Below are 24,632 nucleotides of genomic sequence, written 5' to 3'. Positions count from 1 at the left end.
AAACAAATATGGGAGAAACAAGCAGCGAGAACTTCCAACGCTGTTTGAAGGTTTATTCAAATTGAAACACAAGAATCCCATCCCCTGCAAGGTGATGCTAAACCCACCTTCTTCCGCAGTCCCAGGAAAATCCTTCACCCTCTGACAGGAAAAGTAAAACTTCAGTGAGAGAGCATAATAACATCGCAACACAGGAACAGGAGTGAGACATTCAGCCCCTCAGGTCTGTTTTACCATTCAGTGTGATCATGACTGATCTGAGACCTCACCTCACTCACCTCCCTTTAACCCATGCCCCTTCATCCCTTTGATTAATAGAAGAGTAGAGAGAACTGACAGAATGGTCTCTGGGCTAGTAACAGTTCCCAAGATGAAAGGAGAATAAGATTAAGTGCAGATTTCTTATTTAAACAAAAAAACTTACAAAGAGAAACCCTTCTTATTTTGTCCTTGGATGACAACAAGCCAGTTCATCACAAATCCGAATGCCAACAGTGGGTCCTGGTAGATGTTCTTAAACCAAGAGCCAAGATTGCTGACTGCATTTACGACACAGTTTGGGAGTTGGGAGGTGTAATGCTTTGACCATCTACCATTTGGAATCTTCTCTGCACCACAGATTTCTCATAAAACAATGTCCAGGCCGTTGGATGTGAAACAGGATCCATTTGTCATGTGGGTGATAACATATTACACAAGGCTCCATAAGGCTCTGGTCAGACCACATTTGGAATATTGTGTGTGGTTTTGGGCCCCATTTCTCAGGAAAGATGTATTGGCCTTGGAACATGTTCACAGGAGGTTCACAAGAATGGTCCCAGGAATGAAAAGGAATGTACAAGGAACGTTTGAGGACTCTGGTTCTATACTCAATGGAGTTTGGGAGAATGAGGGGGGGATCTAATTGAAACATACAGAATACTGAATGACCTGGACAGAGTGGATGTTGGGAAGATGTTTCCATTGGGAGGAGAGACTAGGGCCCAAGGGCACAGCCTCAGAGTTAAGGGAAGACCTTTTAGAACAGAGATAAGGAGACATCTCTTCAACCAGAGAGTGGGGAATCTGTGGAGTTCACTGCCACAAAAGGCTGTGGAGGCCAGGTCACTGAGTTTATTTAAGACTGAGATAGATAGGTTCTTGAATATCAAGGGGATCAAAGGTTACAGGGAGAAAAAGGAAGAATGGGGTTGAGAAACTTATCAGCCAAGACTGAATGGTGGAGCAGACTCAAGAGGCTGAATGGCCTAATTTCTGCTGCTATGTCTTATGATTTAAGTAAAAGAAGGAATATGACCAGAGAGTGAACGGAAATGTTAACAGCTAACATAGGTTCATTTCAAGTCTTGAAGATGGAACATGATCAGTTCAGAAAAATTAGATTCTCAGTTGCTTAAACAGAGGAATGGAGGACAATTTTCATCTCCATTCATTTGGTAACAACAGAACAGTATTATTATGAAATAGGAGCACTGCAGTTTCTGCTTTAGAGCTGATGGTGTCCAGGATTTTGACATTCCTGATGAAGGGCTTACGCCTGAAACGTCGACTCTCCTGCTCCTCGGATGCTGCCTGACCAGCTGTGCTTTTCCAACGCCACACTTTTGGGCTCTGACACTCCAACATCTGCCGTCCTCACTTTCTCCTAATCAAGAGATAAACCTGAATGCAAAGTGAAAACAGAAATGAGGATTATTAATCAAAGCATGTTGGGGAAAGCAACAGGATATGTAGAGTAGTAGGGTAAGGGGAATGGGTCTGGGTAGGTTACTGTTTGGAGGGTCAATATAGACTTGTTGGGCCAAATGGCCTGTTTCCAAACTGTAGGGATTCTATGGAAGGACTAGAAGCAGCCTTTATTCAAATATATTTTATATTGAGAGTTTTGGTGGAGACTGAGTAGGGCTTCACCACTGGAGAGAAGGAGGTGGTAGTAGTTGAACAGAAATGTGTTTGTTATGTCAACTACCATGTGGGAATGATGTTCCATATCAGGGTGAACCATAAACATAAAAAATAACAAGAAGGGTCAAACACTCAGCCCTTTGAGCATGAACCACCTGTCAATGGGGAGACTGAGAAGATGGACTAGGAATTAACTGGACTCAGAAGATAACGCCACTGGAATGGTTAGGGAGGGAGGTTGGAAACCAGTTTTAAATTACAATCTTGGGCCAATGATAAGATTTCAAGACGGTATGAAGTTGAAACAAATGGAGAAAATCCACAGCAACAAGCAGCATGATTCAACTCTAGACATAGGTGAAAACTTTGAAAGTTTAGTTAAGGGACAGGAAGACTGAACTTCAATGGCCTGAACTTATTTTCCCATTCAGCAGACCTCTGTACAGCAGAATGAGAAGACAACATATTGATACACTTGTCGCTTGCCTTAGAGGGAGTGCTGGTCATCAGGGGAACAGATCAACGGGGGTCTTATATTGTCAGAAAATCTGATGGGATATTCAGGAGGATCAGGGAAGCATTAACCTTACCTGAGACAAGAAGCGAGGTTTTGATTATCAGAGGATGTGGGACAGCCCACACCAATACTACATCACAGAGTGTGCAAGGCAAAGGGACTGGGGCTTCAGCCAACCCAGACCCAGGTACAACACCATCATCCTGAGGCTAAAATCAAATGAAACCGACCCAGGATATCCATCAGAGATCAAGATCCTGCTGATTATGAAATTCAAACTTTGAGGAGTTGTGGAGGATGGTAACGTAATAGCAATAACGTTAATAATGATGTGAGGATTACATCATTAAGCGAATAAGTAAAAATAAAACATGGAAAGTCCAGGTAGAAAGAAACTGAGGAGGAGCACAATAATTTAGTGTGTGATAATAAGTGAATCTGATTTCACTAAGAGATTGAGAGAAGATATTAGGCTCAACTGTGGATGTAAAGTGAAAGGTCTCTGACACTACTTTACAGAGCTGGATTGACTAACCAGCAAAGTTAACACTCTCCTTCATCATAGAATCGTTACCGTATGGAAACAGACCATTTGGCTCAACAAATCCATACCAAATCTCTAAGAAGTATCCCACACCCAGACCGCTCTACATTTTACCCCTGACTAATGCACCTAATCTACACATCCCTGATGGGCAATTTAGCATGGCCAATTCACCTAACCTGCACATCCTTGGACTGTGGGAGGAAACCGGAGCACAGGAGAACACATAAACTCCACTCAGACAGTCACCTGAGTCTGGAATTGAACCCAGATCCCTCGTGATGTGAGGCAGCAATGCTAACCACTGAGCTCTGTAAGTGCAGCGTGCAAGAGCTTTGCTTTAAGGGTTAACAGCTTCAAGGACAATGTGTATGTATGATTTGGAGATGCTGGTGTTGGACTGGGGTGTACAAAGTTAAAAATCACACGACACCAGGTTATAGTCCAACAGGTTTAATTGGAAGCGCTGGCTTTCGGAGTGCTGCTCCTTCATCAGGAGGTCGTGAAGGAGCAGTGGTCTGAAAGCTAGTGCTTCCAATTAAACCTGTTGGAATATAACCTGGTGTCGTATGATTTTTAACTTTAAATGTGTGTGTGTAGACACCCAAGACCCAAGATCCTGAAGACCAGGATTAACTCTGCAGGTAGCAACATTACCTTAAAGCACAAGACAGTGCAGTGCCCTCAGTTTAATGTCTCTTCCCAAAGGGAGCCCCGCTGACAGTGGAGCTGGCGGCTCATCACTGGGAGTATTAGCAAATCACTTGAGTCTCTGAACCCACAGCCCTCTCCTTTTGAGGCAAGAGTACAAGATGGTAAGCCAGGGTTGCTACACAGAGAGCACACTCTCTGGAATTCCATCCTGAGACCTCCCTCACCATGAAGAACCTTTAGTAAAAGCAGAACCATTTAACTTATCATTTTAATCGCTGCTTCCATGACCCAGCATCTGTTTCCTCAAGGAGCACTTGTGAATCATCTTGAGATTTTTTTTTACATTAAATACTTTATTTAATTGCAAGTTGTTTTTTTCAGCCTCTTGTGTTGATTAAATCTCTTAAAATCTGAGGTTATTTCGAGATGAAAGCATATTGCTTGTGACTAACACTAAAGACCTGGAAAAGAACCCAGCACCTTGAATCATAGAATCCCTACAGTGCAGAAACAAGCCATTCAGCCCATCGAGTCCACACCCATCCTCCAAACAACATCCCACCCAGTCCCACCCCATCCCTGTAACCCTGCATTCCACATGGCTAACCCACCTAACCTGAACATCCCTAGACAGTATGGATAATTTAGCATGGCCAATCCACCCCAACCTGTACATCTCTGAACTGTGGGAGGAAACCGGAGCACCCGGAGGAAACCTACACAGACACAGGAGAACATGTAAACTCCACACAGACAGTCGCCCAAGAGTGAAATCAAACTCGGGTCCCTGGTGCTGTAAGGCAGCAGTGCTAACCACTGAGCCACCATGTCACACTGGCATTTAGATATAAGCTCAGTGTTTTGTAAATCCAGGCAACTGAATATCGGTACAGAAATGCACAATGCCACTTAAATGTCTCTTTTAAATAATCAGTTTCTGTCTGTTTCTCTCTTCTGCACTTCCCCTGGATTAGTATAAGGTCAGGCTCAGTCCCACCAAACAATCAGCACTAATTACCTTTGATACTCAACTTACATTTATGAGATGGTACTGTATAGATTTTTTAAAAAACTACCTTTTCCATATTGCAGAAAAATATATTTGTGTTCGGGAAGTGAGCACAGTTTAAAAATTATTTGGGGAAATAAAGGAAATTAATTACATTTTAAAGGGACCCTTAGAAATGTTTGAAAATGTTTTTATGGCAGGATTCTCTATGCTGATGCAACACGGTGGTATACTTAGCATTGCATCATATTCTTGCGATGCCTTGCATCAGCAGCATTAAAGCAAACTTTTCTGTTTGGAGATGGTCATAGCGTCATAGAGGTATACAGCACGAAAACAGAACCTTCAGTCCAATGCCGACCAAGCTATGATCTACTGCATATCCTTCATAACTGCTCCTGACTCCCCAAAGCCTGTGCATCATCAACAAGGCACAAGTCAGGAGTGTGATGGAATACTCCCCAGCTGCTTCATCATTGACCTTCCCTCCATCATCATGCCAGAAATGGGAATGTTTGCCAATGATTGCACAATGTTCAAAATCCTCAGATACTGAAGCAGTCCATGTCAATCGCAACAAGATCTTAACAATATCCAGGCTTGGGCTGACAAGTGGCAAGTAACGTTCATGCCCCACAAATGTCAGGCTGTGACTATCACCAGTAAGAGACAATCTAGCCAGCGTCCTCAACATTCAATGGTGTTATCATCACTGAATCCTCCACTCTCAAATTCCTGGGGTTATCACTAATCAGAAATTCAACTGGACTCACCACATAAACACAATGGCTACAAGAGCACGTCACAGGCTAGGAATGCTACAGCAAGTAACTTGCTGACTCCCTAAGGCCTTTCCGCCATCTACAAGGCACAAGTCAGGAGTGTGATGGAATACTCCCCACTTGCCTGGATGGGTGCAGCTCCAACACCATCTGGGATGCTTGATTGGAACCTTATTGACATTCACCCTCTCCACCACCAACACAGTGACAGTAGTTTGCACCATCTACTGAAAGCTCCTCTGACAGCACCTTCCAAACCTGTGGAAATTTGGTGATTGTGTGTAAGGTTATTTTTCGGTATATAGAAAACAGAAACACTCTTGTCCCAGTCAATAGTAACCCCAAAATAAACTTCTCAATAAAAATGACATCCTGGTTCCTATCACCTTGCCAGTTCTGGGATCTTCCTATGTACAGATTGTATTTCAAAGTGTTCTGGTAGCTGCAGTAGGTTTTGTAATGTCCTGAGCTTGTGGGAGAAGTGCTATATAAATGCCAGTCCTTCTCTTTCCTGTGCCAGTCTGATGGCCAACCCCACTCCAGTGCACCCTACCCCATTGGTAAGGGGACTTCCCACCCTTGCTTTGCCCCTCTATTATTATCCTTCTTCAAGTTGAGAAAAGTGAAGGAAAGTTCCATGAAATTGGAAAATAGTGAATATAATTGTTTTGTTCAAAATTGGAAGGAGACAGAAAGCAGGAAAGGCCACTCAGTTTAATATCTGTCGATGGAAAGGTGTTACAAACTGTTATTAAAGATGTTGTAGCAGATTTACTTGGAAAAGTTCAAAGGAATCGGGACGACTCACCGTGGTTTTGTGAAAGGGAAGATATGTCTAACCAATTTACTTGAGTTCTTTAAGGAAGTACCAGGTGCCGAGGACGAAGGAGAACTGGTGAACGTGCAGTACTTAGGTTTCTATATGTGTTTGGTAAGTTGTCACTTCAAAGGGTTGTGCAGAAAATAAAAACTCATGATGTAGCGGGTAAGATATTGGTATAAAGACCTGTCGATTCTGGCGATCTGAAAGTAGCAATCGCTGCAGGAACTCAGCAGGTCTGGCAGCAAAAGTGGAGAGAGAAACAGAGTTAACGTTTCGAGTCCAGTGATCTTTCTTCAGAACCCTTCAGTCGAAAGCACTTTAAAGCATATATTCACAAATAATAATAATGTATCATGGATCTTCATCATGGCATGGATGGAAGATTGCTTAGCTAACAGGAAACAGACAGTGGAAATAAATGGGCCTTTTTTTTTGAGTTGACAAGGGGTAACAAATAGTGAGCCACAGGGTTCAAATGACTTGGATGATGAGACTGAATGTACGTTTTGCTAAATTTGCTGACCACACAAAAATATGTAGGACAGCAAATTGTGAAGAGGACATAAGAGCCTAAAGATGAAGATGAAGACTTCAACTCCCCCTTCCACTCCACCCAAGGACATGCAGGTCCTTGGACTCCTCCATCGCCAGACCTTGGCAACACGACGCCTGGAGGAAGAGCGTTCATCTTCCGGCTAGGAACCCTCCAACCACAAGGGATGAACTCGGATTTCTCCAGTTTCCTCATTTCCCCTCCCCCCACCTTGTCTCAGTCAAATCCCTCGAACTCAGCACCGCCTTCCTAACCTGCAATCTTCTTCCTGACCTCTCCGCCCCCAGCCCACTCCGTCCTATCACCCTCACCTTGACCTCCCTCCACCTATCGCATTTCCAACGCCCCTCCCCCAAGTCCCTCCTCCCTACCTTTTATCTTAGCCTGCTGGACACACTTTCCTCATTCCTGAAGAAGGGCTTATGCCTGAAACGTCGATTCTCCTGCTCCTTGGATACTGCCTGACCTGCTGCACTTTTCCAGCAACACATTTTCAGCTAAAGATGAAGATAGACAGCTAAAGGTGAGGGGCCAAAGATCTGACACATGGAGTAGAACATGGAAAATGTGAAATTGTCAATTTAGCAGGAAGAATGAAAAAAGAAGCAAAATATATAAATAATGAGTGATTACAGAGCTCTGAGATGCAGGAGAATCTAAGAGTCCATGTGCATGAGTCAAACAAGTAACTAGGAAAGCAAATAGGATGTAACTATTTATTGCAAGGGGAATTAAAAACAAAAGATATGTTTCAATTATATAGGTATTGGTGCAGTACTTTTTAAACATGTGCAGTATTGGTGGTGGCATGGTGGCTCAGTGGCCTCACAGCACCAGGGATCTGGAGTCAATTCCAGTCTCAGGCATCTGTTTGTGTGGAGTTTGCACTTTCTCCCCGTGTCTGCGTGGGTTTCCTCCGGGTGCTCCAGTTTCCTCCTACAAGGATGTCTAGGTTAGGTGAATTGACCGTAGTGTTCAGGGATGTTTAGTTTAGGTGCATTGGTCTGGAGTAAATATAGGGGAATGGGTCTGTGTGGGTTACTCTTTGGAGGGTCAATGTGAACTTGTTGGACCGAAGGGCCTGTTTCCAAACTGGAGGGATTCTATAACAAAGGTGGTCTTATTTAGTGAAGGATGTTAATACATCAGAATAAGTTCAGAGAAGGCTGACAAGACTAACACCTGGAATGGGCACATTGTCGAGTGAGGAAAGTTTGGACAGTACAGGCGTGTACCTGCTGGTGTTTAGAAGAGTAAGAAACGATCTGATTGAAACATAAAGTCACGAGGGGACTTGCCTGGGTAGATGTGGAGAGGATGTTATCCCTTGTGGGAGAAAGTAAGGTCTGCAGATGCTGGAGATCAGAGCAGAAAATGTGTTGCTGGAAAAGCGCAGCAGGTCAGGCAGCATCCAGGGAACAGGAGAATCGATGTTTCGGGCATAAGCCCTTCTTTAGCCCTTGTGGGAGAGTCTGGAACCTGGGAGTGACTGCTTAGAAATGAGAAGTTGTCCATTTAAGACAGAGGTGAGGAACTATTTCCTTTCCTCACAAATGGTCATCAGGCTTTGTAACTCTCTTCCTCAAACGGAGATGGAGAGAATCTTATCAGGGTTAGATGAGAATGAGCAGCAATCAAACAGGCCATGATCTTACTGAATTGCAGAATGTACTCAAGAGGCTGTGTAGCTGACCCTGCTGTTCATAGATTTGCAAAACGCCAGTAGTCACAAGGGCTCTTTAAGTCCAGCAGTGCACGAGATCCTCCTCAGTCACAGAATTGATAAATCAGTTGGCAGTCACTCAGATGGCGAGGCAAGATCATACTTAAAGAGTCTCCTTGACAAAGAACCAAAGGGTTAACGGAAGCTGAGTGAAGACATCTAACAGTGGAACATGAGAAGCCATGCACCCTTGTTTTAACTGGTAATTATAGAGAATTTCTCAGTTGGCTACTGATGCCAATTACGATGTTATTGCCTCTTTTTATACCTAGCACAGTAGGGATGCCTTTGGATAATGACTTACATGTCGAGTTAATCACTGTGCTGGCTCTCACGGTGCTCCAAGCAATTGAAACCTTGATTTTCTCGGATAAAAGACTGCAGCTCGAATCATCATTGATGAATATGAAGTGCAGCCCACATGTGGTTTCTCAGTAAATCAAACACCAGTGTTTGATAAATCCAATTACAGCATGTTGCAAATGTTGAGATAATATTTATAACAGATGAGGCCTTTACACATTGAGCATTGTAGTCTCATTCTGAAATGCACAATCTGCAACAACTGTTTCTACAGGTGGAGGCATCATTTACGCACTCGGCTTTCCACAGTCAGTCAGGTCGTCCTGACATCTGGTTGACATGGAAGTCATGTGGGCAGTGCCTATAAAAACTTTAAAGCACAGCAGATGCCACACACGTGCGCGCACACACACACCTACACACACACACCTACACACACCCACACACACAGCCACACACACACCTACACACACACCCACGTTCACCTACACACACCCACACACTGACACACACACACACACAGCCACACACACACCTACACCCACACACACCCACACACACACACCTACATACATACACACACACCCACACACATACACACAGCCACACACACACCTACACACACACACCTACACACCTACACACACCCACACACACACACACACACACACCCACACACCTACACACACACACACACACACACACACCCACACACACACACACAGTCACACACACACCTACACACACACCCACACCCACACACACCTACATACATACACACACACCCACACACACACAGCCACACACACACGCACCTACACACACACACACACCTACACACGCACACACCTACACACACACACCTACATACACACACACCTACACACACACACACCCACACCCACACACATACACACACACCCCACACAACCACACACACACATACACCCACGCACACACCCACACACACCAACACACACACACCCCCCCCACACACATCCACACACATCTACACACGCCAACACACACACACCCACACCCACCCACACCCACACCCACACACACACCTACACACACCTGCACACCCACACACACACCTACACACACATACCCACACACATACACCCACACACACACCCACACACACCAACACACACACACCCACACACACATACACCTACACACACATACACCCACACACACACACATCCACACACCCACACACATCCACACACGCCAACACACACACACCCACACACATACACACCCACACACACCCACACACACCCACACACACACACACACACACACACACACAAAATCTCTCTCAGACACTCGCACACATACACACACGTGCACGTGCGCACGCACGCACACACGCATACATACACGCACACCCACACACACACCCACACACACAAAATCTCTCTCTCACACACTCGCACACATTCACACACACACACACAATATGTCCACATGGAAGATTTGCATAATGTGTTTGCAAATCTAAGTCAGGTCATTGTCATAAGTAAGAGAGTTAAGGACATTGCTCTGACACCCATTTCTGTTTGTTCCCTCTGTTGTCTGCTGAGGAATCCATCCTTCAATCACCGCACCAGCACTAGTGCCCTAACCCCCCACTATCCTATTCCACATCCACACACTATCTCACTACAACATCATCTGTCAATTTCCAAATGTCCACTGACAAAGCCCAGAAGTAACACATCACCAACTCTGTCAGACTAACTGTTTCACATCCAGGACTAGATTGTCCACAGCACCTTCCCCTCTCCCCTACCCCTCTCAATCTCCATTCCCCAGATGCTGTCTCCATTCCTCTTCCGAGCACATGTTTGAGGCTGAACACATCTGTAGCAATGAGCCTGATGAAGGGCTTATGCCCGAAACATCGATTCTCATGCTCCTCGGATGCTGTCTGACCTGCTGTGCTTTTCCAGCAATACTCTCTTGACTCTGGCAGCAATAAGCTTCTGACCATTTATCCACAACATTGCAAGGACCCCCAATTTTCATCTCTGCAATGACGCCCAACTCCAGCCTTGACTGAAACCCTGGTCCATATCTTTCCCACCTCTTTTTGGACTATTCCAAGGCTGTCCTTGTGGGTCTCCCATGTTCTACCTTCCGTGAGCTTCAGGTCAACCAAGTCTCTGCTGCTCGTGTGGTACCAAGTGTTATTTATCTTTCAACTCTCTGCTCACTGACCTACCTTGCCTCCTTCATTCATTTTAAAATTCCATCCTTGTTTCTAAACTCTCATTGGTCACATCTCTGCTTGAACTTGCTCCAGCTCCACCACCCTCCAGGTTAGCTGTGCTCTTGGAATTCTCGCTTCAAGTATCCTTGAGTTTAATCATTCTGCTATGGCACAGTGCTGAGAAATTCTCTCCCTACACCTCTCCCTGTCTCAGGTTCCTCCTTGAAAATATCCTTTAAATCCAAGACATGGTCATCTGACTGAACACCTTCAGCTACTTTATCAATGACTTAAGGTCAGAAGTGGGGATGGTCACTGATAACTGTACAATGTTCAACACCATTCGCAACTCCTCAGATACTGAAGCAGCCCATAACCAAGTACAACAAGATCAGGACAATATCCAGACTTGGGCTGACAAGTGGCAAGCAACATTCACACGACACAAATGTTAGGCTACGACCATTTCCAACAAAATAGAACCTAGCAATCATCCCTTGACATTCAATGGTCTTACCATCACAGACTCCCCCATTATCAATATCCTGGGGGTTAATATTCACCAGAAACTGAATTAGGCTAGCCATGTAAACAAAGTGGCTATAAGAGTAGGTCAGAGGCTAGGAATACTGCGATGAGTAATTCACCACCTGACTCCCCCACTCCAAAACGTCTGTCCACCATCTACAAGGCACAAGTCAGGAGTGTGATGGAAGACTCCCCACTTGCCTGGATGGGGGCAGCTTCAACAACACTCAAGAAGCTCAACACCATCAAGGACAAAGCAGCCTGCTTGATTGGCACCACATCCACAAATATTCACCTCCTGTTCAATCGCAGTAATGTGTACCACCTACAAGAAATTCACCAAGCTTTCTTCAACAGCACCTTCCAAACCCATGACCACTTCCATCTAGAAGGATAAGGGCAGCAGGTACATGGGAACCCCACCCCCTGCAAGTTTCCCTCTGAGCCACTCACCCATCCTGCCTTGGAAATATATCGCCATTCCTTCATTGTCACTGGGTCAAAATCCTGGACTTCCCTCCTTAAGGGCATTGTGAGTCAACATGGACTGCAGCAGTTCAAGAAGGCAGCTCACCCCCACCTTCTCAAGGGGCAACTCGGGACAGGGAATAAACACTGGGCTCAGGCAGTGACACTCACATTCCATGAATGAATCTTAAAAACACATCTCATTGGTGTCACGTTGTTTTATAATCCTCTTGTGAAACACATTGGGATGGTTTATTATGGTGAAGACTCTTATAAGTGCATGTTGCTGACTTTAAAATTCCTTCATAAGCATCTCATCCTATACAAATGTACTGAGAGGTAATAATGTGGAGGCAGGTGTGGAATTCCAACAGGGCACTGGCAAGTTGGTGGAGTGGGATAGGAGGCAGATGAGGATAGAGTGGTACAGAGATTGAAAACAAGAGTTGTGGGGTTTAGGGATTAGACAGGTGACAGCATAATTGTTGATAAAGCGATGGAAAGTGAGGCACTTAAAAAGACCAAAGTAGGAGGAGTGAAGATACTTCAGAAGACATTAAGATGGCGCTGGACAATGGCGGCCCTTCTCACGCTATTTGTAATACAAGTGACAATAAATAGATCAAATTGAATCGAATATGGCTGGACGATATCACAGAGCTCAGGAGCAGTGAAACTTGGAACTCCAGATTTTAAACGACCAGCACCAATCTGAACCAAGCATCCTAACTGTACAGTAATCGGATGTACTTGCTTAGAAAGAATTACACTTTATCTCCCTATTTGCAGAAACTTTGATCAGGCTAACTTTGGCATTGTGGTGCTGAGCACTGGGTTGTTTATTAATGGGTTCCCCACTCTGTTCATGGTGTGAAAGCATTGCTTTGACCCCTGACATTTGCTGTGTTTTTACCTTTAATCAATTGATTTGGACAGACCTCCAGCTCAGGTGAACTTGAACTCAGATCCTCAAGTGACACGGGAGCAGTGTCACCAGGCTCCTTTGAACATAACGGACAATAGATGCTGGCTGACCCAGCAATGCCCATGTCCCTTGAGTGAATGTTAAAAACTGCTCAGAACAACAGTCATTGTTGCGTGTTACAAGTCTCCACATCAACTGTTGGAATTTGAAAAGTGTGAGTTCAGTCAGATTGCTTCAGTCAAGAAGGCAACACAAGATAAATAGTAAATTATCATAATGGAAAAAAGAAAGGATTTGTGTTTTGGCTATGATTGGGTTCAATGTAATAAAAGAAACTTTATGAAATAATTCCAGTGCTTGTGCACCTCTGGAAACAGCTTGTTTTCCTCAGGAAAATGGGACGAATGAATTATTATGATTTCCTCAAATTAGTGCCTAGAAATGATTAATTTTCGCCCAATCTTCAGAGCACTATTTCAGTGTAGACACAAGCTTTCTCAATTTATTTCACTCAGAAGAGAATTGCAAGGGGAAAAAGACGGATCAAATGTCTTTTCTAAAAGATTCCTCCCCAGAGGATGAAACATTCACAATTGTGGCCCTGTCATAAATTACTCTGTGAAGAAACAAATCAGTTTGCGTTACAGGCAATCGAGAGGAATGACTGAGAGCCAATTCCAGGTCCAGTGGAAGCCAAATCCGAAACCATTGAAACCATCATTCCTCCCTCCAGCACAAGAGTAAAGTGACACCTTGGCCTATCTTCAACTTTCCAACTCCTCATCATAGGAAGGAAAATCTGGTTTGAACTTCTCAGACTCTGACGCAGTGAAGCTAGTGTTTTGACTCTCCTCCACTAATCCCCCAAAACTCAGACCAACATTTCTTGGTTCTTATCATGAACCGGTAATTGGGCCTAACAATTGCTTGCATGTAACAGTCATGTTGTTCTTTTTCCTTTCTGAAGGAGTTAGTGTGACTTTGATGTGATGGAAATTTGACAGCGGTTCTCAATGTGGGGGTTGTTAGTTTTACTCTCCTGACGTTTCCTGACCTTGTTAAATTTGGTGTATCTCCCAGTCACATTACACATGTCAACAACAATCTGAAATGTATTTATGAGAAAGCTTAAGATAAAAGTCTTGCAATTACAGACCGTCCAGCTCATGATTTGGAAAGAATGAAATGGGCAGCAGACACAAAAAATAAATCACTCAATTTCATTTGCAAGTGCTGATGGCTTCAGGGATGTTTGTGGTGCTAATATTCTGGCATTACTTTTGATGAGGAAGGGAGAATTTGATGCAATTTCTTGTGCAAACCCTTCATTTGTTCTGGTGACAATAAATAAATCCATTTGCATTCCTATGAGAATTTGTCATTCTGTGGTCAAACAAAGGCTTTTGGCTTAATAAAACTGAGAAAGTTTGATTTAGAAAATTAATTGAACCCAAAGCAAGGCACACTGATGTGGGTTTCATGTTTAATGTTTTAATTTACAATTATAATTTCACAAAATGGCCTGTCCCATACACATCCCCCAATGCCTTCAAGTTCTCCCTTTGTCTGTTTCTTTATCTGTTTCTTTGCATGATCCTATGGGGTGGCTTGGCTGTATTCTCAGAGAAAAGATTTCTGCTTACAGGGACTGCAGCATGTTCTAAAGAAACCCACTGGTTGTCGGACTGTCAAGCTGTTGGCGTGGATACCCGGAAAGGCTGTTCCCGGGGTCTCTCTTGCTGAGTGAGGGGTTGGCCAATCAAGCCCAGGGGCTGCAGTTAAGCAAGTGTGGAAGAAGAGGGCACTCCCCCTGAGCCAGCCAGTTTGGCCAAGAAGTGGCCAAGTCAATCAGCCACTGAGCTTCTTCTAAGAGTAGGTAGTAGTATATCTTTGGTAGTACAAACTTGATGGGCTGAAGGACCTCTTCTGCACTGTCTTCCCTGAAGACATGGATACAGGACCTGCAGAGACATTGTATAGTTTAGACCGATACTCGCTGAAGTTTAGAAGAATGAGAGGAAATCTAATTGAGGTCTATAAGATGCCAAAGGGGATTGACAAGGTAGACATAGAGTGGATGTTCCCCCTTGTGGGGCAATCTCGAACAAGAGGTTATTGCTTTAGGATGAGGGGTAGCAGGTTTCAAACAGAGATGAGGAGAAATCACTTCCCTCAAAGAGTCATGAGTCTGTGGAATTCATACCCCCAGAGTGTGATGGATGCTGGGACATTAAGTAAATTTAAGGAGGGGTTAGACAGATTTTTCGTTAGTAATGGGTTAAAGGTTTATGAAAGTGGAATTGAGGCCAAGATGAGAATAGCTTTCATTGTAATAGATGGTGCAACAGGCCCGAAGGGGCTGAATGGCCTTATTTGGTATACACACTGTGTACAAAAGCATTTCACACCTCCCATCTTGCATCCTTACAGGAGACACAGGTACATGTTGTAACAAGAAGAAGGGGGCTTGCAGGTAGGGGAGGTGATCGAGGGAGTGGGGCTTTAGGGATAGCCACCCAGTCGGTCAAGTCTAACAGATGTCCACCTTCTCCTCTGAGAAAGCGATCTGGGCCACTTGGCTGGAGGTGTCAGCAGTGACCAGCCTGCTCCTCCCGGTGATCACACATCTCTCCTTGTAGGCCCTCCATTGGAAGGCTCGCCTCCTTGCAGCTGGTTCCTGGTAACCATCCCCTCTCCCCTGTCAAAGCAAATATATTTGACATGAGACCCTAACCCTCATGCTGCTGTGGCTGTGGAATGTCACTGTACTGAGCCCCTGCCCTAACCTCACAGCAGAGGTCGAGACTGGAGTGCATGAAATGTTCAAACGTCTGTCAGAAGGGCAGCAGGAAAGGGCACCTGAAGATGGGTGATGTATCGGTTAGGTGCAGTACCTCCCATATAGCTGATTATGTACATGAAGTTCCCTCAAAGCACTCCCTCACCTGATCATGTCTGCAGCTCTCCATTGGAATTGATCAGAACCTTCACAGCTTGTCAATTTCTCTGGGACAGTTCCTCTCACTGTACCCTTTCCTTTTACAACTTCCTGTGTTAAACCAGAGCATGTGACTGAATTCCCCCCTCCCCCCGTAGAGAACAAGGTGATTCTATGTGCAAAATTCCTCCTAATTGCCCAGCTAATGAATTCAGTTGCCATTCCATTCCAGATGCAAGGTTACCTGGCTTTGCACCCAATCACCTTGACCTCCCCCATCCACCAGATGGTGGTGGGCAGCACTTTGAAATACAAGGCTAAGAAGTATTCTTTGCATTTTTTTCTCTCTCCTCCTCCAACCCCATCTCCAGCAACTGGGAAAATTCACCCCTGGGTATCTGGAGTGGGCCTTAAACCCAAAGTCTTTTGACACAAAAGCAATGTGTGCTCCATCAAGCCACCACAGTAAACAGACTTGCCTGCCATGTAAATTAAGCCCATATAGCTGGACTGTTTTTTTTATGTCAATGAGGATGCCATTTCTTTTAGTGGAGACCCTCTAACTGTTGGATTGTCAGTGAAGAAAAACTGCAAATTGACAATTGAATGTTTCTCTCAAACAGGGGATACATGCAGGTGACTAGGTTAGTGAAAGTTCCACATTCCATGGTGCTCTCAGTTATAGTCTACCATTGCAATTATTTTTACCCACCTGGACTGAATACTTGCACATGGGTCCTGTTTCACTTGAAGATTCTTACCTAATGATATTGGCTGAGACTTTGCCCTGGATAATATGCAGGATCATACTGTCAATGTTTACTCTCTGGAACCCTGGAATTTCGGGATCCTGCAGAAGTGCAGATAAAGACAGAATTTGGAAGTTGCTCCAGGTGATTTTATGCTCCCCCCATAGGGCATGCTGCTGGAATCTCTGCAGGTTCCAATCAGTTGGAAACCCTGAACTGATGGGACCTTGCCCCTTGGTTCTGTTAGTTGATGTTGTATGTGCAGGGCCAGCTCACTGCATTGTTTATTCTGTTTTCATGATGTTTGCTGCTACTATCCTCTTCAAGTGTAGGAGAAGCTACAGAGTTTGCTTGGTCTAGGGTGAGAGAGGAAAACCACTGCCTGGTCTAACTAGAAGAGTTTCTTGTAGTTTACAAGGTATAGTTTGTTGCATGTCAGTAACTGGTTACCTACTATACTGAAAATGTGTTGCTGGAAAAGCGCAGCAGGTCAGGCAGCATCCAGGGAGCAGGAGAATCGATGTTTCGGGCATGAGCACTTCTTCAGGAAAACATTGTTACAGAGACTTGGAGGAGAACGGAATGTTCGGTCTCACTCCTTCAAGACCCTTAGCCATTCTGTCCATATGTTTATATGACATCATCGTATTAATGGCACTCCTCAAAATTAACCCTTTCAGATCATCTCAGACCCATTGACAACAACTTCAGTGTCAAAGCCCCTGAAAACATGTATTTGAATAAGGTACAATATAGATAATATGGATAACAGTTTACTAATGCCATAAGTACCCTGTCTTGCACCCAAAAATGAGTTTTATTTGCACCGAATATATCAGCACTCCCCTTGGTAAGGTTGGAAAGGGTCCTAGTGACCTTACAACACACCAATGGTTGAGGCATTGCTATTTACTTAGTGCCATCACATCTTGTTTGGGGTCCTCTTGTGGGACAGTGTTAGTGTCCCTACCCCTAGACTAGGAGGCCTGAGTTCAAGTGTTACCTGCTCCAGAGGTGTTTAGTAGCATCTCTAAACAGGTTGATTAGAAAAAAGATTATATTGCAAAATATCTCATGACAATAAACATCTGCATATTTTTAACCATTGTTTCTGGCAATTTATCTTCAGCCTCATTGTTTGTGTATCCCTTAACCATTTAGCTTGCTCTCGGTAACATTTAATGTGAGATGATCAGTGTATTTCATTTTGTGATTTGCTGTGAAAATTCTTCAGTATGATTGGCTGGCTAGCCTGCTAGATGATAACACTTCTGCTTAATGGCTATAGATTCTCTTGACTTGCTATCAGATTCAAACTGCAGTTAGGAAAAGGGGAAATCTGTGCCCCAGAGATCAACTGATCTTTGTGGGAAGTTTTCTTTGCATCCTCAGTGAGCGTCATCGCTTCACCCCCAGTCACAAACTTCACCCATTGGTTCCACTGCAGATAATATACGGCAGTATCAAACTACACAATCAAAATTCAGAATCCTTGATAAGTACTAGTAAATGACAAAGCAGCTCACTTGATTGACGCCACATCCTCAAATGTTCACTCCCTCCACCATTGATGCTCAGTAGCAGCAGTGTGTACTATCTACAAGGTACACTCCATAAATTTGCCTGGGGGGTCCTCAGACAGCACCTTCCAAACCCACAACCACTTCCATCTAGAAGGACAATGGCAGCAGCTACATGGGAACACCACCCTCTGCAAATTCCTCTCTAAATCCCTCACCATCCTGATTTGGAAATATACCATTGTGCCTTCAGACAAAAATTTGGAACTCCCTTGCTAACAATATTGTGGGTCTACTTACTTTCTATGGACTGAAACGGTTCAAGAAGGCAGCTCAGCACCACCTCAGAGGCAACTAGGGATGGGTGATAAATGCTGGCAGCACATCCACAAACGTTCATCCCCCTCCACTATCAATATTCAGTAGCAGCAGTGAGTGACATCCTGTGAATGAATAAAAATAAAACAAATCAAAGATTCTCACAGCAGATATAGGATTGACAGCAATTTTTTTTAGAAAACGCTTTAATTAAGTTTTCCAGCCAAACTTTTCCCAATTATTATTCTTGCTGATTAGTTCTGGAAATGTATTTATTTATTGCAACTTGTATCAGATGCTCACTATTGCAGTGACACATAGTAAACTGTAACATCAACAGCCAAGAATTAATTCTCGTATGTAACATCTGATTTAGACTACAGTTTTGATAAATCAACATCAATCATAATAAAGGAATACAGATGCATATTAAGTGCAGCCATCTAAAAAAAACTGCTCTCACTTTCATGTGCACAGGGCATGAAGCTAGCTGCTTATAAGTTACAATTATCAGTGACTGTCTCACAAGCATCATGAAAATGTCGGACAGAAAGCAGTAAATATGATTGCAATAATGTTATGTCTCAACCCTATTTCTGTGATTAGCAAGTCTCACACTGTGTATAAGGTAGTTATTGTAACATTCAATATTATTGGGGCTGAGTTACCTTGCCGAGTATGAATGTTCCACAGATTTAAACACTGCTCTGGTCCTGTCTCATCTAAATCGCGCTGTATACTCTCTCCAGAATGTTTGCCTCCAGTCGTCTCCACAACATGCCTTGCTGCCAGTTGAAATTTGGAGTTTTGTTCCCTCTGAATAATTCAGTCTGTTTGCCTTCACTTCCCATTCAGTATCAGCTGTCTCATGTCTCTGAGTCTACCCTCCCAGTCCTTTGGTCCAATTAGCCATGCAGCATTCATGCTGGCACCTGAGGTTCCTGCCTTCTATCAAGGCAGAGGGAAAGCAAAGACACAACATTGAAGTGTTAAATTTATCCAAATGTTTCATCAGTATAGTGATATTCTATGTGGTAAATGGGTATTAACATTCAATTCCTGCCAAGTTGCTGATAGACAATTTTCCACACTACTTTTTATAACTTATCATTAAAAGAAATCATTCAAGTGACTTAACAACTTAAATTGCACAATGCAGTAAGATGTTAGTTGAACAAATTCAATACAAAATGTACCACTCAACCAAACAGAAATGAGGTACTTGTTCTGTATAGATGGGTTTCCTTACTCTGACAATATACCAGGAACGATACAGACAAAACAGAGAACACAACCTGGAACATATTACAGAAAGTGAGTTCCATACCCTAGGAGATGTGCTCGGTTTCAGAACAGTGTATGTCCAGATAGCAAAACCGCAGTCTCAGTGCCTGAGAGGGGTCTCAAATCCACAGTCTCAGTGCCTGAGAGGGGTCTCAAATCCGCAGTCTCAGTGCCTGAGAAGGGTCTCAAATCCGCAGTCTCAGTGCCTGAGAGGGGTCTCAAATCCGCAGTCCCAGTGCCTGAGAGGGGTCTCAAATCCGCAGTCTCAGTGCCTGAGAGGGGTCTCAAATCCGCAGTCCCAGTGCCTGAGAGGGGTCTCAAATCCACAGTCTCAGTGCCTGAGAGGGGTCTCAAAACCGCAGTCTCAGTGCCTGAGAGGGGTCTCAAATCCACAGTCTCAGTGCCTGAGAGGGGTCTCAAAACCGCAGTCTCAGTGCCTGAGAGGGGTCTCAAATCCATAGTCTTGGTGCCTGAGAGGGGTCTCAGAAGCGCAGTCTCAGTGCCTGAGGGGGGTCTCAAAACCGCAGTCCCAGTTCCTGAGAGGGGTCTCAAAACCGCAGTCTCAGTGCCTGAGAGGGGTCTCAGAAGCGCAGTCCCAGTGCCTGAGAGGGGTCTCAAATCCGCAGTCTCAGTGCCTGAGAGGGGTCTCAGAAGCGCAGTCCCAGTGCCTGAGAGGGGTCTCAAATCCACAGTCTCAGTGCCTGAGAGGGGTCTCAAAACCGCAGTCTCAGTGCCTGAGAGGGGTCTCAAATCCGCAGTCTCAGTGCCTGAGAGGGGTCTCAAATCCGCAGTCTCAGTGCCTGAGAGGGGTCTCAAAACCGCAGTCTCAGTGCCTGAGAGGGGTCTCAGAAGCAAAGTCTCAGTGCCTGAAAAGGGTCTCAAATCCGCAGTCTCAGTGCCTGAGAGGGGTCTCAAATCCACAGTCTCAGTGCCTGAGAGGGGTCTCAAATCCGCAGTCTCAGTGCCTGAGAGGGATCTCCAGAAGCGCAGTCTCAATGCCTGAGAGGGGTCTCAGAAGCGCAGTCTCAGTGCCTGAGAGGGGTCTCAAAACCGCAGTCTCAGTGCCTGAGAGGGGTCTCAAATCCGCAATCTCAGTGCCTGAGAGGGGTCTCCAGAAGCGCAGTCTCAGTGCCTGAGGGGGGTCTCAGAAGCGCAGTCTCAGTGCCTGAGAGGGGTCTCAAATCCGCAGTCTCAGTGCCTGAGAGGGGTCTCAAATCCGCAATCTCAGTGCCTGAGAGGGGTCTCCAGAAGCGCATTCTCAGTGCCTGAGAGGGGTCTCAGAAGCGCAGTCTCAGTGCCTGAGAGGGGATTCAAATCCACAGTCTCAGTGCCTGAGAGTGGTCTCAGAAGAATTTACAGCAAAGACTGAAGTGTGTTTGAAAAATAAAGATTTGTATTTATATTGCACCTGGACAGCCACAGGTCATCCCGGAGCACTTTGTATCTAAAGTACATATTTAAATAGAGTTCCTGTAGTATTGTAAGAAACATGAAAGCCAATTTGTTCATAGCAAGCTCCAAGAACTAAGGATATGAAGGTCAAATAATCTAATTGTGTGATGTTGATTGAGATATAAATGTCGACCTAGACACTGGGGATAACCTTTCTGCTCTTCAAAATAGAGTCATGGGGCTCTTTATGTCTATGTAAGATTGTGTGATTTTGTGTTCATACATAATCTCACCAAACTCACACCTGGATTGGTAAATGAACGTAGGTTCTGTTCATTGGAAGACATTGTGTAGGACTGCTTATCCCCCTGACTTAGTACAGAGGCTTAGTGAGTGCTGTTACAGAGAAACAACAGCTACACATCCTGAATGCTGCAAACTGGACTGTCAAAGGCTGCTTTTCACATGTCTGACATCCTTTCATTGGTCATAGGCATGTTCCTTCTGAAAGTGCCATCAGACTAAGGCAGGATATTCAGTTGATCATCTCATCTGAAAGACAGCGCTGTGAGAATGAAGCATCTCTTCAACACTGTCCCTCAGTGAAATAATAAATGATCAGAGTCCTACCAGAGTGTAGGGCTGCTCTCTCATGGGAGAGCAGTGACTGGTGGTGGTTTAACCTGAGGGTCAGCGCACTTCATGCAAGGGGAGATGTTGAGAAGGAGAGTCCTTCATGGAAACCTGAGCCAGTGCAGCAATGGAATCTACATTGCTGATATCACTCTGTACTGCAAACCAGCACAAAAGGTGTGGTGCTGCAAAACCACAGCAGGTCAGACAACATCGGGGTAGCAGGAGAATCAACGGTTCAGGCACAAGCCCTTCATCAGGAATGTGGAGTGCGGGGGGTGGTGGTGGAGGGGGCAAGGAGACAAATAGGAGGGTGGGAGTGGGGGTTGGGCTGGGAGTGATGTAGCTGGGAATGCGAAAGGTAGATGCAGGTGGGGAATGATGGTGATAGGTTAGAGGAGAGGGTGGAGCAGATAGGTGGGAAGGAAGATGGACAGGTAAGACAGGTCAAGAGGGCGGTGCCGAGTTGGAGGGTTGGATTGGGGTGAGGTGGGGGGGGAGGGGAGATGAGAAAATTGGTGAAATTGACATTGATGCTGTGTGGTTGAAGGGTCCCAAGGTAGACGGTGAGGCGTTTGTCCTCCACTTGTCAGGTGGCTTGGATTTAGCAGTGGAGGAGGCCCAGGACCTGCAAGCCAGCTGTCCACGCAATTGAGTCGGAAGTCACATGACACCAGGTTATATGGTCACTTCACCTGACAAAGGAGCAGTGCTCTGAAAGCTTGTGATCTCAAATAAACCTTTCGAGCTATAACCTGATGTCATGTGACTTCTGACTTTGTCCACCCCAGTTCAATAATGGCAACTCCATATCAGGCATTTGAGGTAATTGATCACTCTCTACACCCTCTGTACTTTAAAAGAATTCATTCACAGGATGAGGGTGTCACTGGCTGGACCAGCATTTATTTCCCACTGTAATTGCCCAGAGGGCAGCTAAGAGTCATAGACTCATAGAGTCATAGAGATGCACAGCACGCAAACAGACCCTTCGGTCCAACCCGTCCATGCCGACCAGATATCCCAACCCAACCTAGTCCCACTTGTCAGCACCTGGCCTATGTCCCTCCAAACCCTTCCTATTCATATACCCATCCAAATGCCTCTGAAATGTTGCAATTGTACCAGCCTCCACCACTTTCTCTGGCAACTCATTCCATACATGTACCACCCTCTGAGTGAAAAAGTTGCCTCTTAGGTCTCTTTTATATCTTTCCCCTCTCACTATAACACTATGCCCTCTAGTTCTGGACTCCCCGACCCCAGGGAAATAAATTTATCTATTTATCCTATCCATGCCACTCATGATTTTATAAACCTCTATACGGTCACCCCTCAACCTCCGACACTCCAGGGAAAACAGCCCCAGCCTGTTCACCCTCTCCCTGTAGCTCAGATCCTCCAACCCTGGCAACATCCTTGTAAATCTTTTCTGAACCCTTTCAAGTTTCACAACATCTTTCCGATAGGAAGGAGACCAGAATTGCACGCAATATTCCAACAGTGGCCTAACTAATGTCATGTACAGCCACAACATGACCTCCCAACTCCTGTACTCAATAATCTGACCAATAAGCAACCACTTTGCTGTGGGTCTGGAGTCATATGTAGGCCAGAACAGGTAAGGATGGCAGATATCCTTCCCTGATGGACATTAGTGAACCAGATGGGCCTTTCCTGACAATTGGCAATGATTTCATAGTCACTGTTAGACTCTTTATTCCAGATTGTTATTAGTTTAAATTCCACCATCTATCTTGGTCCCCCAGAACATTACCCGAGTCTCCAGGGGTCCCAGAGTGGGGAGCCACAACCCTTTGAGTCAGATACAAGAGAACTTGTCTTTTTTGTTACTTTTGTGGAACCGCGGCAGCTGTGGTGTAAATGTTCCTGTGGGTCACCTGCCGATTTTGCCCCAGAGCCATTCCCTGCATCTGTGTCCTAAGGCTGTCAACTGTTCATGGATAGAATCTGTATTTACTCTGTATGTAAACCTGGCTAAATATAAGGGCATCTTTCACTGTGACAGACTCCTCATTTCTTATATTTTATGTCACATATTTTCAAGCTTTCCTTCTCCGCCCTCAACCTGATGTATTACGCTGTGGACATTAATTCTAAACTAACACTGCACTCAAATTGCTTTTACAAAAGAACAACAGTTAAAATGAAGCATTCCCCTGTGACTGATGGATGATGAGTAGAATTGAAATATTCTGCATGAGATAATTTAAGGTGAAAGCAGATCTCTGTGTCAACTTCAGGTTTATACAACCTCCACATTTTATCTTTTGTGTACATTGACATGTCAAAATAATCCATTGTGTCAGCAATAAAACAGCATCAATAATGTGATCAAGGTAAAGACAGGCATTGCAACTTATTCACATTCGCAACATTCTCACTAGAATCCCATTCTGAAAAAAAACTTTGCCACTTTGTTTAACTGCACGAGTTGTCAGCTTCCATAGAGTGTCAGGACGTGTTATAATATCAGGTTTCAATTGATTTTCCTCTTCATTTTCTGATAAATTATCTAGTTTCCATTCAATGTGGGACCATCCGCAAGGTTAATCACACCTCACAACACATTGGAGCACGTCTGGCTTGAGGCTAATGCAAGCATTTCTGAAATTGTTTGGATCGTAGAGTTTGGAACACACTTGATGTTATTGATGGGAAGATGATGACCTAATGGTATTAGTGCCCAGTTAGTGAGATCCAGGTAATGCTTTGGGAGGCTGGGTTTGAATCCTGCCATGGCAGATGGAGGAATTTGAATTTAGTGAAAAATCTGGAATTAAGGATCTAATGAATCCATTGTTGCTTGTCATTAAAGCCCA

At 44.6% G+C, this 24,632-nt stretch overlaps 1 long non-coding RNA gene and 1 pseudogene across 1 annotated transcript; one reads left to right on the top strand and one right to left on the bottom strand.

Moving 5' to 3' along the window:
* Positions 1-1,594: 1,594 nt before the first annotated feature.
* Positions 1,595-19,282, bottom strand: LOC148149064 (uncharacterized). Its single transcript, XR_015758324.1, has 3 exons — positions 19,149-19,282; positions 18,463-18,605; positions 1,595-1,662 (listed from the first exon to the last, which is right to left on the bottom strand). It is a non-coding gene; the product is annotated as an uncharacterized LOC148149064 (long non-coding RNA).
* Positions 17,457-17,577, top strand: LOC122544860 (U6atac minor spliceosomal RNA; annotated as a pseudogene).
* Positions 19,283-24,632: the final 5,350 nt, after the last annotated feature.

Source organism: Chiloscyllium plagiosum, unplaced genomic scaffold (assembly GCF_037043375.1).
Source record: "Chiloscyllium plagiosum isolate Xiang-an unplaced genomic scaffold, Cpla_swu_hap1 HiC_scaffold_10, whole genome shotgun sequence".
In the NCBI taxonomy this organism is placed as follows: domain Eukaryota; kingdom Metazoa; phylum Chordata; class Chondrichthyes; order Orectolobiformes; family Hemiscylliidae; genus Chiloscyllium; species Chiloscyllium plagiosum.
Note: the sequence above shows the minus strand (reverse complement) of the source record. Positions and strands in the feature narration are given on the sequence as shown.